Source organism: Schistocerca gregaria, chromosome 1, assembly GCF_023897955.1.
Source record: "Schistocerca gregaria isolate iqSchGreg1 chromosome 1, iqSchGreg1.2, whole genome shotgun sequence".
NCBI lineage: Eukaryota > Metazoa > Arthropoda > Insecta > Orthoptera > Acrididae > Schistocerca > Schistocerca gregaria.
In genome coordinates this window covers 912,687,941-912,705,279 of record NC_064920.1, presented here as the reverse complement: position 1 = coordinate 912,705,279, position 17,339 = coordinate 912,687,941, and the positions used below count along the sequence as shown (strand labels likewise).

General features: G+C 40.9%; 1 protein-coding gene across 1 annotated transcript in view; it reads right to left on the bottom strand.

Annotated features, from left to right (window-relative positions):
- Nucleotides 1-17,339, bottom strand: part of LOC126275143 (nephrin-like) — a 686,204-nt gene that overhangs the window by 228,206 nt on the left and 440,659 nt on the right. The gene's annotated exons all lie outside the window — the stretch shown is intronic.

Sequence of the window (17,339 nt, the reverse complement as noted above, 5' to 3'; positions counted from 1 at the left end):
ACGCATGTGAACTTTCGGCGTTTGGAAATTTCTGTGTGGCATGCTTCATATCCGAATATGGAATATATGGCCAGCAATTTCTTTAATAGAAATCCACTTTAAAGGACTCAATGTGAAACTCAGATATAGTAGCGGAGAGTTGACTGTGAAATCGCCTAATTCCTCAGGTTCATCTTAAGTACATTTCTGGCTTTCTTGCGAGTGTACTGGGTTGCATGAACTGTGAACTGAGGACAGTGATGTTGTTCGCCTATTAAATGGTTGGCTCTGAGCAGTATGCGACTTAACTACTGAGGTCATCAGTCGCCTAGAACTTAGAACTAATTAAACCTAACTAACCTAAAGACATGACACACATCCATGCCTGAGGTACGATTCGAACCTGCGACCGTAGCGGTCGTTCGGTTCCAGACTGTAGCGCCTAGAACCGCACGGCCACTCCGACCGGCGTGTTCGCCTATTACATGTTGGCTGATGGCAGGTATTTAACTGAAATGAAATAAAAGACTCCTTTCAGAATCCTGACATTTTACTGAGAGATCGAAGCACCACTTTCCACCAGAAAAGTATTATAAGAATTTACAGGATAGCTTGCTACCAGAGATTACACAGACTTTGCAACGTAAGTACTGACGGTGTTTTCTTCAACGCTGCTTTTACGTCGCCAGTGCAGTACATACATATGCAGAGAAACCGACTGGAGATCTGCCACCATACTGCGATAGGTAGAACTTTCGCTGTGAATAGCGCGACGAAAGACAGTGACATTCAGTACGAAAATTAAACCCGCGCCGCCGCAATTGCTGCTTTATCGGTCCGGGAAGAACATTAGTAAAGTTCGAGTGTGTAGGAACTTTATAAAAGCAGCAGCGTCGAGTGAAATCGTGAAGTATTCACACGTGCGTGTAAAGGAACTATAGTAGGACAATGGACATATGTGCTTCTGGGAAAAACAAGAAGGTTGTTAAACAGGAAATATTGTTACCAATCATTGTAAGTGGAATAGAAATAGAATTAAATTTTCTAGCTATTAGTGGACTCAGTATTGAAATGTTGGTAGCGGTCGATTTCTTACATCAATACGAGGGATGGGATCATTTTGGGACAAATGATGTGATTATTAGAGTAAATGAGAAACCAGTAGTTCTTCTCGTCATATGCAACAGACATTGTGTAGACAATGAACAAAGTGATATTCCAATAAGGTACTGTAGGACCACAGGGTTAATTGAAGGCTACAATGAATATGGTAAAAGTAAAGAAGTAGGTCCTTCTGAGAGAAGGGGAACGGCAATGTCAATGATTGGAGAATGAAAAACATACTGAAGGATAACGGAGACAACAGTAACTAAGAAGCCTCAGGGGACGCGCATTCTTGTTCGGTAATTACATGTGGGCTGATGGCAGGTATTTTTTGAACTGAAATGGAATAAAAGACTCGTTTCACAATTCAGACATTTTGCTGAGATATCGAAGCACCACTTTTCGCCCGAAAAGTATTATAAGAATTTACAGGCTGGCTTGCTACGAGAGATTACACAGACTTTGCAAAGTAAATATTGACGGTGTTTTCTTCAACGCTGCTTTAACGTCGTCAGCATAGGACATACGTATGCAGAGAAACGGGCTGGTGATCTGCCGCCGTACTAAGATAGGTGGAACTTTTGTAGTGAACAGCACACCGAAAGACACTGACATTCAGTACGAAAATTAGACCCGCCCCGCCGCAACCTGATACCTACACGAGTCTTAACCCGGTTGATTTGCGACGCCTCATCCAGGTCCAACCATGCAACTCATCGTCTGAGTACAGTCTTTCTCATTGGCACCACCTGACAACCACTGACGTTACATCTCATCTGTCCCTTGGTCCAGTTCATCGATGTTCTTTGTAACTGAACAACGATAGCAATATTTGAACATCATCAAAGGAAAATCAAACAGTTGTTTCCCATATCAGTTAGGTAAATACTTAATTTGAGTTGAAAAACGATGAAATTTGTGAACTAAAATCGTAAATAAGGATGCGAAACAGCTGAGTTAATAGAACAACGCTACTTATCAAACTGAGTGAACTGTGATAGTAATAGACAATGAAAACTAATGAACTCCCTTACGTTTGTGAGTGTGTGTGTGTGTGTGTGTGTGTGTGTGTGTGAGTGTGTGTGTGTGTGTGTGAAGATCATTGAACGGCGTCAAGTCAACTACAGAACCATGCCGCACGGTAGCTCAGCGTGCTCCGTCTGTAAAAAAAAAAAAACCTGAGTGAACGCATCAACAAAGAACCTAAATCCTAAATCTAAATGGCTGTCATCTGACGTCCGCCACGAACAAATTCATCGACCAATACAAGGCAAAATGAGATTTTTTTTAAAAAAAAGCGTGTTCGGTCAGAGGGCTAGCTGCTCTCTGTAATAAAAAAAAACTGAGTTAATGGATCAACAACGAACTGAAACGGGTGTCTTTCAACGTCCGCCAAGACCAGATACAACAAACGAAAATGAATAAAATGAGATAAAATATGAAAAATTATAAAAATATAAAAAAAATTTTTTGCTCACGGATAGTTGCTCCATAACGAGGTTACAAAAGTATTAACCATGCTTTTGTCAGCTTGTGTGAAAGATATTCTTCGGTAATGCAACTAAATAAGTCACGATTACGTGGCAACCTTAGTGAGAACAATTTGATAAACTGCCTGCACTTGTGAGTATGCCGACAGTTTGTACCAGATATGAACTATATTAACATCTACAGCAAACTTAAATTAATTAAATAGTGATAAAAATTTTGTACTTATTGAGAATTTATGCCACGTAACTGTTGGTAGAGAAGTGGTAGGTCATAAAATTTATTTCTTTAACACGTAGTTACGGTAATTTAGTCCGTCCATAATGGAAAGCTGTAGCTACCATTTTTTTCTCTGTTTCGGTATTTCATGTGAAACGTTCCAAGAATTTTAGTCGGAACAATGTGGCTCGCAGAATATTACTGGTCAAATACAATGAAAACCCATCTATATTTATATACTCTTTAAATTCTTATAGTTGTATGCTTTTGTACCAACAGTGAGTATCATTGTAGTACCGCTCTTGAAAAGATAATATGAAACCAAGATGCATGCAAGCAGGACTGCTTTAAGTGCGTGCCTGTTCTGGCGCGGACGTATTTGCTTGCCCCCACCTTTGCCGCTCAGGCCGTATAGCAGTACGGTGGGGGAAGCGTGCAGTCAGACGAGAGACAGCAGCCCGCGTGGCAAAGCGCCGCCTGTATGCCTTGTTTCTGGCCTAGCATGTGCTTTCAATTTCGATTTTACTACAATGTAGTGTACATTGTAATTACTGATGACCATTCATCTACATTTACATCTACATCCATACTCCGCAAGACACCTGACGGTGTGTGGCGGAGGGTACCCTGAGTACCTCTATCGGTTCTCCCTTCTATTCCAGTCTCTTATTGTACGTGGAAAGAAGGATTGTCGGTATGCTTCTGTGTGGGCTCTAATCTCTCTGATTTTATCCTCATGGTCTCTTCGCGAGATATACGTAGGAGGGAGCAATATACCGCTTGACTCTTCGGTGAAGGTATGTTCTCGGAGCTTTAACAAAAGCCCGTACCGAGCTACTGAGCGTCTCTCCTGCAGAGTCTTCCACTGGAGTTCATCTATCATCTCCGTAAACTTTTCGCGATTACTAAATGATCCTGTAACGAAGCGCGCTGCTCTCCGTTGGATCTTCTCTATCTCTTCTATCAACCCTATCTGGTGCGCATCCCACACTGCTGAGCAGTATTCAAGCAGTGGGCGAACAAGCGTACTGTAACCTATTTCCTTTGTTGTCGGATTGCATTTCCTTAGGATTCTTCCAATGAATCTCAGTCTGGCATCTGCTTTACCGACGATCAACTTTATATGATCATTCCATTTTAAATCACTCCTAATGCGTACTCCCAGATAATTTATGGAATTAACTGCTTCCAGTTGCTGACCTGCTATTTTGCAGCTAAATGATAAGGGATCTATCTTTGTATGTATTCGCATCACATTACACTTGTCTACATTGAGATTCAATTGCCATTCCGTGCACCATGCGTCAATTCGTTGCAGATCCTCCTGCATTTCAGTACAATTTTCCATTGTTGCAACCTCTCTATACACCACAGCATCATCTGCAAACAGCCTCAATAAACTTCTGATGTCATCCACCAGGTCATTTATGTATATTGTGAATAGAAACGGTCCTATGACACTCCCCTGCGGCACACCTGAAATCACTCTTACCTCGGAAGACCTCTCTCCATTGAGAATAACATGCTGCGTTCTGTTATCTAGGAACTCCTCAATCCAATTACACAATTGATCTGATAGTCCGTATGCTCTTACTTTGTTCATTAAACGACTGTGGGGAACTGTGTCAAACGCCTTGCGGAAGTCAAGAAACACGGCATCTACCTGTTAACCCGTGTCTAAGGCCCTCTGAGTCTTGTGGACGAATAGCGCGAGCTGGGTTTCACACGACCGTCTTTTTCGAAACCCATGCTGATTCCTACAGAGTTGATTTCTACTCTCCAGAAAAGACATTATACTCGAACATAATACGTGTTCCAAAATTCTACAACTGATCGACGTTAGAGATATAGGTCTATAGTTCTGCACATCTGTTCGACGTCCCTTCTTGAAAACGGGGATGACCTGTGCCCTTTTCCTATCCTTTCGAACGCTTCGCTCTTCTAGAGACCTACGGTACACCGCTGCAAGAAGGGGGCAAGTTCCTTCGCGTACTCTGTGTAAAATCGAACTGGTATCCCATCAGGACACCATTATATTTTTTCCACTGAACTGGGGACCTATAAACGACAGAGAGTCTTTGTCAGCGCCCTAGCCTCAGTGGTTCACAACCCCACAATAGGCTGCAGCAGTCCACTCACCCCTCCGCCACTCCATACCAGGGTTATTGTGCGGTTTGGCCCCCAGTGGACCCGTCCAGGAGCGTCTCGCACCAGACGAGTGTAACTGCAACGTGGAGAAAGTGTTTGCGTAGCAAACGCTGACACTGTGTAACTGAGGCGGAGTAAGGGGAACCAGTCCACATTCGCCGCGGCAGATGTAAAACCATGTTAAAAATCATCCACAGATTGGCCGGCACACCGGACTTCGATACTAATCTGCCTGGCGGATTCGTGCCGGGGACCGGCACGCCTTCCTGGACAGAACTAATGAACATTATAGTAGTGTTCATTTCTTTTTAGTGAAAATGGATATGTCTGAAACAGTGCAAGAAATTAGTAACCTGTTAGAAAACTTTTAAGAAATGCAAGGAATTAATGATTGAAACAGAAAAGACAGCCGCAATCAGGGATACCACATGTGAGGTGAACACCAAAATGAAAACTTAGCTCTGAGGTACGACATTTTAAAGAAACGTGTTTCATAGTTCGAGGAGAAACTTGTGTCCGAGAAGAATGTTCCAGATTATTTTGATAACAGTTTTGCTACCTCAATGTAAAACTGGCATTGATTATAAAAGTCCAGTTACTACATAATATTCCATCCAGTTATAAATCATGTTGTCTTATTAGTGCGTTAATAGGCAACAAGGGAATAGTTCTATCTCTCACGTGAAAGCCCCTTTCGGTAGTGTTTTCATTGGTTCGCCGGCCGCGGTAGTCTCGCGGTTCTAGGCGCGCAGTCCGGAACCGTGCAACTGCTAAGGTCGCAGGTTCGAATCCTGCCTCGGGCATGGATGTGGGATGTCCTTAGGTTAGTTAGGTTTAAGTAGTTCTACGTTCTAGGGGACTGATGACCACAGCAGTTGAGTCCCATAGTGCTCAGAGCCATTTGAACCAATTTTTTTTTTTTTTTGCTTTGGTTCAAGGTGATTCTTGGAGGTAAATACACATTTCAGGTAACAATGAACTACTTATTCTGGTCGGAGTCTGCATTGTTGTATGTACTTTCGCCAGTATACATCTGAAGAGGTCCATAAGACAATGCTCAGAAATATAGTCCGAGAGTTCTCCCAAAGTTTGTTAAATGTGATATCAAACTTGTCGCTTCTTTTACCTACATTTTACTATAGTCAGTAATAAATATTACTTTAAATTGAAGATAATTGCAGGCTGTATATTAAGAGAGGCAACGTAACGATAAAAGCATGATTTACTTCTCTGTGAGGCCTAATTTTTCTCCAGTCTTTAGTTCTGTCTCGGTTCTTGATTCGTCTTCTGTAACGAAGCAGGTAGTGAAACGATGATTTGGGTATTCGAAGATGACAGAAAAATTAACTGTAGTCCCCAATCGGGTCGTCAAACAGAAGTAGTCGTTACAGTAACGCAAATAAGATGTAAAGAAAAGTAGTACATGATACACGCTATTCTTTCAAATAACTGTTCCCAATGAAAACCGAGCAGTTGTTCAAAATTTCACCATTGGTCTGCCAGTTCAAGGTGCCTCTGGCAACCAGCACTGCAGTAGTGACATCGCAAATGTCAAAGTCAGCTACCCTCGAGAAGCTGACACTCCAAATTTCTCTTGGGCCCATATTCTCCTCCCGCAATATACACTTGCGTATCTGCACAGTTTCACGAAATAATTGGCGAGATGATCGTCCTATAAATAAAATTTACAGTTGATATATGCAAAACCTACTTGTTCCTGAAACTAAATTCTAACTCATTACAGCGAGCGTTGAAGTATGTCAGATAAACCAACAATTTGTTAAGTATTCTCTGCCTACTTATGACCTACAATTTCATTAAACTTCATAATAAATATAAATTTTAACGGGGGACATATATGCGTCTTCCACACCGTTGACTCTGCAGCATACTGGTTTAATTCAACACGAACGACGTCAGCTGTTAGAATACCATTTGTCGGTGAGATGCGATTAATTCCTGGTGCAACCTCCAACGATAATGATGACCTACAACTACAAGGAGTAGCTTAAAGCACAGATAGTTCAAAGCGCTTTTTCCATACGTCAAAGACAAGATAGTTGTCGAAGCTGTGTCGAAGAAGTATAACTCCGAATGTAGTGTCACGCACTTCTCACGAATGTCTATTTCAACCCGAAACTCACATCTTTCAGTGCAGCTACTTTCCGTAAAAGAATGTAACATTCTATTACAGTTTATGGAAGTAACCTAGAAAAAATCTGATTTCATTCTGTTACAAGAAACCACTGGAGTTACTCTTACAATGGATACGTACAAATAATGATCACTATCACTTGTATATACCCCTCCGCAAACCATTTCATCAAATCCCTCTGATTTTAAGTCCAGTATTGCGCCAACTACAATATTATCGATAGCTACGCTATTTAAAGTTATTACTCTACTCGTAACTTGAGAGACGGTTATTCGTAGCCGGCCGGGGTGGCCGAGCGGTTGTCGGCGCTACAGTCTGGAACCTAGCGACCGTTATGGTCGCAGGTTCGAATTCTGCCTCTGCATGGATGTGTGTGATGTCCTCAGGTTAGTTAGGTTGAAGTGGTTCAAAGTTCTACGGGACTGATGACCGCAGATGTTAAGTCCCACAGTGCTGAGAGCCATTTTGACGGTTATTCATAATTACAGTAGCACGCCTTCGAAAACAGATCGCTGTAGAAAACTCCTGTCGGGACGGAAGAAGAGGTAAGTATTTGCTATATGGATATATGGGTGCCATCCCTCAAGTGTGGGGACGACGTAGAGTACACGTAGAGCACTGGTCGTGAAACAATTTTGCTTTGCAGCCAACACTGACGTTGTGATGTACTACTTCAGGCGATATACAGGGTTTTACAAAAAGGTGCAGCCAAACTTTCAGGAAACATTCCTCACACACAAATAAAGAGAAGATGTGGATATGGGTCCGGAAACACTTAATTTCCATGTTAGAGCTCATTTCAGGTTCGTCCACCTACGCTCAATGGAGCACATTATCATGATTTCGTACGGGATAATCTACCTGTGCTGCTAGAACATGTGCCTTTACAAGTGCGACACAACATGTGATTCATGCTCGAAGGATCTCCTGCACATTTCAGTCGAAGTGTTGGTACGCTTCTCAACAACAGATTCGGTGACCGATGGATTGGTAGAGGCGGACCAATTCCATGGCCTCCACGCTCTCTTGACGTCAACCCTCTTGACTTTCATTTATGGGGGCATTTGAAAGCTCTTGTCTACGCAACCCCGGTACCAAATGTAGAGACTCTTCGTGCTCGTACTGTGGACGGCTGTGATACAACACACCATTCTCCAGGGCTGTATCAGCGCATCAAGGAATCCATGCGACGGAGAGTGGATGCATGTATCCTCGCTAACGGAGGACATTTTGAACATTTCCTGTAACAAAGTGTTTGAAATAACGCTGGTACGTCCTGTTGCTGTGTGTTTCCATGATTAATGTGATTTGAAGAGAAGTAGTAAAATGAGCTATAACATGGAAAGTAAGCGTTTCCGGACACATGTCCACATAATATATTTTCTTTCTTTGTGTGTGAGGAATGTTTCCCGAAAGTTTGGCCGTACCTTTTTGTAACACCCTGTGTACACCGATCGTATTATTAATTGGTAGCTTACATAAATTAGTATGTTATGATCTCTCAATTGAATAGCTAATTAGGGACGGTATATGTTAGTTGCCGGCTCTCAAGTACTATTCCTTAAAAGTCCATTCGGAAGACTTCGTGTTGACTGCAGGATGTTCAGATTGCTGCAAACCTCTGCGATCTAACAGTTATTACACTAGAGTCTCGTGGGGAAGTGATGTTGATTTTACTATGTGTGCGAATGACATGGATTAATAATGGTGTTAGTACTTTTATTTAAATGCTTGTGAGTGCGCTACAGCACGATAAGTGTTTGATGACTCATTTAAATAGCATTTTTTTTCTATTCACTGGGTTGTATTCCAACAAAAAAGTGTTCAAATGTGTGTGAAATCTTATGGGACTTAACTGCTAAGGTCATCAATCCTGAAGCTTACACACGACTTAACCTAAATTATCTTAAGGACAAACACACTCACCCATGCCCGAGAGAGGACCACCCCTCCGCCGGGACTAGCCGCACAGTCCATAACTTCAGCGCCTTAGATCGCTCGACTAATCCCGCATGGCTGTATTCCAACAGTTTTAAGTAATTTAATGTCCCTTGTTAAAAATAAGTACCGCATTTGAACATGAGTGTCTGTGCAATGCACGTCCACGAATGTATATCAGTTCTGTGTCAAAACATATGCCACGTCAACTAATAGGTAAGAGTCACGAATGCCCATGAGTTTTCAATACTGGAAGACAAACAATAAAACATGCAGCCCCTCACTTTCTCTAGCCCTGTAGTGTCTTGGCTATTTACCCCACTGTCCCTTAGATAAAATGCCAGTTCTACTTACCTGACGACGGATTCATCGACGCCAATTAAAGAGACGGACCTATTATAATTTTACTGTCTATCTAAGTATTTTTGCTTGTTACCAAACACAAAAAATACACTCTTAAAAATCCCTTGACGTTAGCGACGTTTTTTGATTCGGCTTTTAGTTGACAGGAGCATATTGTTGTAAAATACGGCTGAGAAGCGATGGCAGCACGAACCTTACACTCGGGCCGCACTTTCGTCAAATTAAGTTTCCACCACCGGATCTTGCCCAAAAACACCTCAGTACATTTCCATGACATGTACAGTATCTCGTATCAAGAAGTAGAACGTCATTCCAGGCACATGAAGAAAGTGATACTTCGGAATGCTAGTAATAAAAGGAGGTTCACATAAAAAACCATGCATATTTCACCAGCTACACAAGCTCATCTTCACACCTCATGAACAAGAGCTCCTGCAGTCACTGCAGTATGGATGATATTTTGTGTACCGGTAAATATGGTCGACATCTCCACGTGGCAACCTACGGGCATCAGTGCCATAGGATCATTGGATTTAGCCGTGCTTAAGCACCGACGATGGCACATTAGATTTGCCGAAACCAATCATCAAAAGTAAAACTTTAATTAGTATTCTTGGCTGTCGAAGGTTTTACTTCCATGTTCCATGATTATTATTTGTCTTCATTAACAGATCGTTACCAACGTAGTCCAGCACTAATTACTAGTTATGTCCTATTTCTGCTGACATCCTGACAAAAAAAACATGTCTTCGCATATCTTCCGTATCTGTGACAATAACCTCTTGAAATAAGAGTTGGATTTCTTAAGGGAGGCGGTGAAGGCCAACGGCTATGATGATTTGTCCACATACTGGGCTTTCAAAACGTAATATTATTAATTATGGTAATAAGAAGGCCTAGGAACTCTATTTAGGTCACCGTTCATCTCTATATTAATTGACTGCATCAGCAGAACTGTATGGAAAGAAGGTATACAGACCACATTTTACAGTCAAAACAAGATACAGGACTTTTTCCGACGCAAAACGAGCTCATCTGATTACCTCTACGATGTGGGAGTCTACGAAGGGAGACATGACTATGACAAAGTATGTATAAGTGGAATGGGAAGGACAGTGAAAGAATCTACAGAAGAACAAGCTGATATCAACTAATAAGTGTAAAATCTGCGTTAGAGAAAGAGCAGAACTGGAGCCAAAATACAAATTTCAACAACGTGGGTGTGCTCGCAAAGGAAACGAATATTTATAGAAGGAAAGTTCGAGAAGCGGTTGAAACTTCAAAAACAAATGTAAGTTAAATAGAGAAGATGATTACAGCATCAAGGAATATAGGCAATGCCCAGCAAACCACCTCTACGGCACAACGATATTATTTGATAAACTTTCTTCCTCTTTTGCTCTGCCAGTTCTGCTTTCTAGCCAACACCTGCAGACTTACATGATCAAATATGATTGGTGTTCTGATAAAGGAAACTGTTAGCTCCCGTGGTTCGTTAAACTTTGTTCCGTTCTGTGTGTCAACTCGACTCCCTTCACGACAGTACTACTTACAATAACTCCACATAACTGCAAAAGTGTTATATGAATGTGTGGTGTCTGTTCTTCGAAAGAACGGACACCAGGCGTTCATATAATTGATCCTCCTGGATGGGCAATGGATCCACCAGCCTTCTTCAGTGGTTACGCACATGTACGTCCAACCTCCTGCGGGAATCTCAGAGTAGCGAGCATGGAGAAAACGGATAGGGACTGCGGACAGATGGCACTCGGTGGGAGTCTGGGTCGGCGTGAGGCGCGCCGAGACAGTCTGAGCAGTTACAATAGCACTGTGTTGCGAATGGCGCAGTGGCTAACGCACCTGCCTAGCAGGCAGGAGATGGGTTTGAATGTTCGTCCGCTACAGATTTTCACTCGCCGCCGCTGACTCCGCGTAATGTCCCAGTGCACCTGACGTCAGTAATTCATTTCCCTTCATTTCTCCCCTCTAAACCTTCAGTCAACATATGACTGCAAAAGCCTGTGATATGAGATAGTGACCAAGTCAAGAAGGAAAATTTTCCACCGATTAAGGTATTCGATGTTGAGAACAGAGTTTCATGTTCTCGTGTGTTTCCCCTCCTAAGAATGAAATGTGTCAACCGTTAGACTTGTCATATGTACAAGAGCAGTTACGGAAACATCTGTATATCCCAGACTAATGGTTGGCAGAATTTGCACTATAAGTTTCTTAGATTATTGTACGCATAAGACACTCGACGTATAAGCCGTTGTGAAAAGGCTACTAAACATTCTGAACAATTCCAGTAAAGAAATATAGTTACATCATTATGAATCGTGCAGTACATAAACCGGTTATTGCATTACAGTCTTCATATGTGCATCATTTTAGCTGCATGTCACTTCTCTACTAAAATGTAGGACAATTAAGGACAAACGTGAGGCCGTCCACAGACATTTGCATGCAATGAGGAAGATCATAATCTGAACAACGTGTACAATGATTGCAAAAGATTAACAATCACAATACGACCACAAATATTTAGTCACATAACCTCAGCATACTAACGAGAGTATTAAGTACAGGTCATGCGTTCATCAAAGATCATTTCCATTGAAATGACTGTTATCCATTTGTTGTATCGAAACTGTAAAATGTGAGGAAGCAACGGATTTATACACAAGGAACTATGTTATCTTAGCGAAGCGAAAGACTAGAATGAATCGTATCCAGAACACAACCTCCAAGAATGGAGCAGACATCCCAATGATGGTCCTTATGGATGAATTGACGTCTATGCAAATTGTTTTGTTGAAACTAGAAGCACAACTTGCATGAACACTGAGAAAACAGTTAGCATGTAAGACTATGTCCCAAGTAAACTGTTGTGACCATAGAAACTAGTGGTTCTTGCAGATAGGGTGTACAATGGACCACTGGTAATGTTTAATACAGCATGTGAGTCATTAACAGACTGTTGTTTAAGATGAGATCAGATCCCCAATGCCGTCAATGCTAAATTCTTTCAACCTTTAACCCATTATTTCTGAAACTATTGAAGATATCACCACCAAATTTATCCCAATTGATTATCTGAATGTATTTAGTATTTATAAATATGCCTGTTTATTTGAACAAATTAGAGTGTTTTATACAACACAGCATCAATTATATAACTCTCAAAACACTGATTGTAGACCCATAGGATCACCTCCTCTATATAAACAATCCCCATCAATTATATGTTTATATGTTTATTGGTTCATGAGAAAATGGGTCATTTGCATGAAAATTTACAGTTTTGAGAAAATTCAGATTTAAGTAATAAGTCTATAACCACACCTTTCTTCTTAAAAAAACTGGCTAAAAGCAGCCTGCTCCATAATCTGATCATTCTTCTTCACCTGCATTCTTCGTTCTTCTCTTCTTTCTTGCCTCCTTGGTCATTTACTGAGCAGAAACTTCCGCTTTACGCACCCTTTTATTGGTCCATGGGTTCCAATGTTGTTGCCCCAGTCTGCCCTATATTCCCAGCTAATCCAGGACTTTTAATCTCCCATAATGCCCATCGTTGAAGGAAATAGCTGCATCACACACACTTAATCTTAAAGTTTTTATGTTTACGAACACATCTTTGGAATCCTTGTCCACACAATGTTGTTAAATGCCTCATTAACATTATCTGTCTTATCACAGAGGCAATTATTTAGCAAGTCTGAATGTGCTAAGTCTCTGAGTATAGGCTTAATGGCCTCCATTTCTGATTCAGGTACTGAATGTTTATGTTTCAATGCATCTCATTTCTCTGCTGCCTCTGGTTTTCTATACACGCACCATGTATCTGGTGCAGGCGGTCACAAGCTATGTACAGAGTTAGTGTCTGTGGACAGCCTGTGAAAGTAAGTTGCCCACACTGCTCTTTTCATGCTTTCTAAATCATGTGTGTTTCCTCTTATGGCTTTGCCATAGTATTGCTGAAATTCATCAATAACTTTATCAGGAAGCCTTCCATCATATTCTATACTCTTATCATCTGACAATTTGGTATCGCCAAGATTCTTTTCCAGCTGTCGCAGGCGTAGTCCAATCCTTGTCTTCACATGGCCTACACATTCAAGTTTTGTAATAGGTTTATCATAGGGTTTGCTTTTTAAAACAGTGTTGAAGGATTTACAGTCTCCATCTCCCAGATATATCGAACATCTCGCTCTGATTGTGATCGATGAAAAATAGCCATAGCTGCTGCAACCTCCATACCACAGCTTGATGCCTCATAGTTCTTTGTACACAAAGGCCTATGGACACGCTTTTTCTCCTCATTATCACTAACTAAGGTGCAACCCTGCCAATATTTGTTACGAACTTCAAAGTCTAGAACCTCACCAGTTTCAACACTTGTTGCAGTAGCAAATCCATTTTTGAAAGTGTGGCCCGTTTCTTACTACATCCCATCAAATGCTACAGTGATGTCTGTTACACCACCATTCTCACTGACTGCTTCTACAGTTGCAGTTTTCATGGATTCCGTTGCGACAGAGGCTATGCAGTTGCCAATAATTCCTGTGTACTTCTAATATTGTGTGGGAGGGTTTGGTAGATTCAGGAGAGCACAAAGCAGTCTACCATGCTACTACCTTTCCCAATACACCTAAGCCCATATACTAGCCTCACATTTGTTTCATATAGTTCATTGTTTGAAAATTTGCCAGAAGTCAGAAATTATTTTTCAACACTACAATTTTTGTACATAATTTTAAGTTTACACACTATTCCATTCCTAGCAGTCACACCTTCTGAAAGCACTGTATCTCCACAACTTAACTTACATGCTAAAGTCTCTTTCAGCACTGCTGTCAAAATAATCAAATATATAACTATATTCACACCACTGCATTCATGGATAGGTAAAGCATCTGCTTCACATTGAGTTTGCAATTTCCTTTTCGATACACTAGGAAGAGTGCCAACAGTCTTCTCGCCTTTACAGCTATTATTTTGCGTCAATCCACTATTATCCACAACTGGTGAAGTCCTATAGTACCTATTGAAGTCTCTTGAAGATATCTTCTGGTTTTGGCATATTAATAAGAGCAACAACACACAACAGTTTCACTATAAACACAGCAAACTACCAAACATGGAAACTTTTCTTTGTTTTCAGAAATGTATAACTGTATGGGCAAAGAATACAAATAATCGGTGCCGCCAACCCATGGTAAGCAATTCCAAAGAGAAAGAAGAAAACCCACAGCATTCTAGAGCATGTAGTTTCTGAGATTTGAATACAACTGTGAGAGGATGACAAAATCAATGCAGACAACGCGATGTGTCAAGTTAAGGTTAAAAAATAACATTAAATATACATTTAAACGGAATTTTTTCGAAGATTATGCACCAACATGACCAGGAAAGTCCCACATTCATATAGCAGAAGAAAACGAAACCAATTTCCTTTTTAAAAAAAATTGGGGTCTGATCTCATCTTAAAAGCTGTAAACCATCACCTTCTGAATATAATGCTCATTAATGGTTGTTATTTTAGTTTTCGTTGCCTGTCCCTGAACTTATTATAGGTCTGAACCATAGTAATCACTATTCCAGCTAGATTGGCGGCGGGGGGGGAGTGGCCTGAAGAGAGAACGTGAGAATTAAATTGAGATGTCAACAACGCGTGTCCCGAGCGTAAGAGTAATGCGAATGCCCCTGGTATTTCAAAATGATTGGAGACACAGAAACAAGGGAAATAGCAAAATATTTTACTATATTTTGCAACAGACAAATTTTCTCCTCTTGAGATGCACTTAGTGAAAGGTTTGCTCGTTTACCTGTGGTCGACAGCGTTTTACTTTTTTCGATGTGCATAAAAATTTATCAGACAAATAAACAATTTTATGAGACAATGTAGGCAAGACAACGTCATCTCTTTGGACTTCTAAGTAAAAATCAAATGAAATGGCTGGGACTACATAATACCGTGCTCTTCGATAGACTTGAGCTTCAGATTGAAGACATGTGCAGTTACTTCGCCAAAAGTAAAATGCAGGAGAACGTACAGTGTCTTGTATGTATTGTCAGGTACGGTCTAAGTAAGAACTGAACGAAATAAACACTCTCATCTTGTTAGATAGAAAATATATGATTAATTAAAGTAAAATATTTGTCCATTTTCATAAAACAGCTTGTAAAAAATCTTATTTCGATGCAGCATACCTCACATTTCCCTACGTGGCACATGCAGAGGTTTCTAAGTGTCATTATTATTCACTTAATTTCTCTTCACGAATACTGCGTGTGCCAAGTGTTTTCCGCAAAATATATGTCGGTGCGTTTCAACTGTTTACAGACGCCCTCGACTATGTCTTAAGGATTTATTAATCAACGGCACGTAAAAACTAACGTTTTTCGTACAGTAATTTTCAGTATTCCGTTGCTTCACAACTCTTTCAACTTCTTCGTAAAAGATTGCTAAGTACCCTAAATTCTTCAACAGTGCTGAGCAGTACGGAAAATAAGAGAGCGGGGGGCATTTCCCTTATTCTTGGAAATTATCCGTTCCTGTATTCGATTTCCTATAAGTGAGAGTACCTGTTCGTTTCGTTACATATCGCTTTTTATCGTCATTAGTAGAAGTTGAGTGATTACTAGGATTCCTTTGGTACATTATTAATCACTAAACCATGTGCTATGTTGTGTTTCTCATTTTTACGTGTAAGCATTAACTTGTGTTTTATGCATAGTGATCTCCAATCTCCGATGCTGTGCACTCAGTGGAAGTCAATGTTTTTTTTTCTTCTTTTTTTTTGTACAGTCATGGGAGCGTCGTTAGTTCACACTTCAATGCCTGAACATTCTTATGTTAACGTGTGTGTGTGTGTGTGTGTGTGTGTGTGTGTGTGTGCGTGTGTGTGTGTGTTTGCGTGCCACGATTCGTTCGTAACAAACTTTACCTTGGACAAATCGGATTCAATGGCACGTACGGCTACCCTGATTTTAAGTCTCATTCTAACATTATATCATATTTCTCGAAGTCCAGGGACGATATGGGCCTCATCCACTCCATGAATCTGCAGCAGACCCAGTTAGATTTTCCAGTTTTCTTTAGTTGAATGTCTGATCTCTCTCTAATAACTTCGGTGCGACATTACAGCAATTTCCGCGCAGCAGGATGACGTAGGCACGCGAAAGGTCGTAGTAGGTTTTGATATCAGAACATTTACGGCATTGCCCAGTCGCTTGTGCTTTGTTTCGGGCTCCACAGGCCAGTGGTCAACCGACAGCCTGGTATCTTCCTGCCACCACCTTAAGCCTAGAGGATTTCCTTAGGCTTACAAAGTTCAGAGCCCAGGACGCAGTCTGTACGGCCTAAAGGTCGTCTTCTATAAGCTGACCTATCTCATAGTGCCAATGGAGCCAAGAAGGTGTACTGAACTATGCTTAGATGCTTTGAGATTAAAAGTAATTTCTACGTTTTTCAACGCAAGTCTTACGGGTAATGACCGAGTCTCGTTGAGAGAATTCTGCAATCGTGCCAGAAATATGGAAACATATTACACTAAAACACCGTCAATACTTTTTTCCATCAGTTAAAGTGTGTTGCAGCAAACTTTTCACTATTTAGCCGTGTGACTTATACATCATATTTATTTATGGCCTCAGTGAAACAATGTAACAGAATTATTGTTTACAAAATTTATTTCCGCTGTCTAGGATTCCTGTAGATGGTAGAAACCATTACTGTACTTTGAGTACAAATCAGACACAGATCCGATAGTGGCACACATCGGCATGTACATCTACGAATCGATATTACAAAAATTCTTTATTATTTCACTCTCGAAGAGCGCGCGGAAAACACGAACACCTTTCCGTGAAAGTTCTGATTTCCTTTATTTTAGTATGATGATCGCTTCTACCTTTGTATGTCGGCGTCAGCAGAATATTTTCA